The following is a 2980-nucleotide window of genomic DNA, read 5'->3' as shown; positions in this document are numbered from 1 at the left end:
GGGGGGGGGGGGGGGGGGGGGAGGGTAATAAATAAGGGTAAGGATGTTGTATGTAAACTGTATTTTAGAGGTCAAATACTGTATTACTAGTGTTAATGTGTACATGGAGATGAACTTTGTCGATAAAAACTTGACTGATCTTTCATACTTGACAGCATTTTTCTGCATTGTTAATTTAATGGTTTCACATTGCAAAAGTGGAAAAAAAAAAAAGGTTTCAGATTATTTTGGCAGGAACATTGTGCACTTTCCCACTATCATTTTATGTGTGTGTGTCCAAGAGGGAGTGAGTGTGTGTGTGACAGTGATATTTGGCTTTTATGGTGCAACAAGGTTTGTCTTTTGTAAGAAAATGATCCCAGAATATTGAACCTATTTTTTATTTCTTGTCTTTTTTTTATGTCGCCTCCACTGTATTTGAATTCTTTCCATCCAAAATTGGAAACAAATATATTTTATAGGGGTTTCATCGATGTTTTCCTGATGTAATCTTTCTTTAAAACTGCACAACTTCTGCAAACGGCTGGTTTGATTTAGAAGCAGCTTAACATACAGCACAACACGTACAACAATAAACCACTTTTCATTCAGTGACGGACACTGATGACATGTATGCGAGCCAGTATCTGGGGCAAGTTAGTGTTACTCATCATGAATAACCAAGTGAAGCTTCTGATCTACTGTGTGATAATTGCTTTGTTGCTACTGTTTCACTCCGACAAGTTTTAATAAAGTTTTATAATTCCATGTTGGCCTTCAAGCCTTTTCAATAGACATTGGTGCTATTCAATAAGGGAAAGTAGACAGACTTTTGTCATCCAATGTCATAACAAAGAAGGTTTCTTCTTGAATGCCCTTTTTTGTGTGAAAAGAAGTCATTCTTTTTCCATGCCAACATTTTCAATGATTTCCCTCACTGCTAACGCTGTTCCTCATCACCGGTTTTCATCAGCTCTGAGATCTGATGAAACGTTTCTCAGCAGGCAACTCCCACATATCCATTTTAATATTTATTTCAGTTTTCAAGTTGTCTTGTTGTGAGGAATGGCGGACATTTTGAACCTCCAAAGTTATTCTAAGCACAAAATGTAAATGTACTTGTGAGGTAAATAAAATTAGGATCTTTCACACACACAAAAAACAAAAACTCAAGGGCCCACAATGTATACCTCAACGACTGTCTGTTCACTATGCATTGTCGAGCTGCAGCAAAGACATTCTGAACTAGTCAATGGTGCGATAACTTCTAACAACATGTCTTACTTGACAAAAACACTGTCACACTGTCATTGGATGTGTTTCATGTCAAATAAAAAAAATCCTTTGTCAGAACTTCTTGTGTTTTTTCTTTTTTTTTCTTCTTCTTCCAAACATCTCTCTGGAAGCTTCAGGAATCAGCTACTGCACTGAAGGAAAATAGCATCTTCCTTCCACCAGGTGTCAGTCTAACTACTCTATCTGGGAAAAAATGAAATTGGCTCCCCCTATGAATTTGCCAGTTCCTGTAGATTTTGACCACATCTACCTACATACTTCCCTGCGAGTACTCGCATCGTAAACATTACTGTCAATAGAAACCAATGAAATCACTTGATTCATAATAGCAAAAGGTATCTTACTAACTGCCTGACCGATTCCTCACTAAGCAGGAGTTGTTTTGCATGTTTTACTTATTCTATTTGCTACAATTAGTACACACTTTACATTACTGTTGTGTTTTACATGTTTTGGTCTCATTAATTTCTGTATTATATGAAAGTCTACCAGCAGACTCTTGAAACCTGCTTGAGAATAAGTTGCAGATTGATTTGAAAAAGTCTGCACAGCTTTATGCTTTCTATTTGGTAATAAATATTGGTAATCCATTAATAAATGCTCAAGGGCGTCTCACTTTCTAGCCATCAAGTCCAGTATTGTAAATGTAAATAAAATGTTAATAGACGGATTTTGGCCCTGATGCTCTGAGAACCTTTCCCAGAATAGGAGGGGTCGATTGCAGGGGTCTTCCTGAATAATTAAAAGCTCACTAAAAAACACAAAGCAAGACTCCTGCTAGAAGAGGACAAACGCCAGCCAGAGAGATTTGTCACAACCTTATAACCTGAAAGTTATTCTGAACGATGGTCATTGATAACACCTACTTATAAACTTGCAAAGCCTCTATTAATCGGGCTTTATCAGAAAGTGATACCAATAATATTATGCATATGAATAAATGTAAACTTTAACTGCAGTGTGAAAAAAATAGATTATTGGTCATTTTTAGTTGCAGGTGAATGTACAACCAATCTCCTCCAAGCCACCGTGGTCCCGGCAATCACTCGTAATAAATACTTCTCTGGCTTCGGGAACCTTCCCAAACAGTTTTAAAAGGGCTCGGGGTACACCCTTGCTCAAAAAGCCCACCCTCAACCCTACCCAAGTTGAGAACTATTGTCCAGTTTCACTTCTACCATTTCTATCCAAAGCTATCGAACAGGCCGTCTTCAAACAGGTCTCAGAATTCCTCTCACATAGATCCAAATCAGTCTGGTTTTAAGAGTGGCCACTCTACGGAAACGGCTCTTTTGTCTGTAACAGAAGGCCTGAGGTCAGCTAAAACTGCAGCCCAATCCTCGGTTCTTATCCTACTTGACCTATCAGCTGCCTTTGACACAGTCAATCACATGATCCTTCTATCCGCACTTTCAGCAATGGGCATCTCGGGCAAAGCACTCCTGTGGTTTGAATCCTACCTTCTGGGGCATTCCTACAATGTTTTGTGGCAAGGACAATTATCTTCCTCCCACCGCCTCTCCGCAGGGGTGTCCCAAGGCTCGGTGCTAGGGCCCCTTCTCTTCTCAATTTACACCACCTGACTGGGGCCAATTATTCACTTGCATGGCTTCTCTTACCACTGCTACGCAGACGATACGCAGCTCTGCCTTTTCTTTCCCGCCCGACGAACCCAGTGTCTCGGCGCGGAGCACGGACTGTCTTG

This window comes from Micropterus dolomieu, linkage group LG08 (genome assembly GCF_021292245.1).
Source record: "Micropterus dolomieu isolate WLL.071019.BEF.003 ecotype Adirondacks linkage group LG08, ASM2129224v1, whole genome shotgun sequence".
NCBI lineage: Eukaryota > Metazoa > Chordata > Actinopteri > Centrarchiformes > Centrarchidae > Micropterus > Micropterus dolomieu.
The sequence above is the reverse complement of the archived record's forward strand: the minus strand, read 5'-3'. Positions refer to the sequence as shown.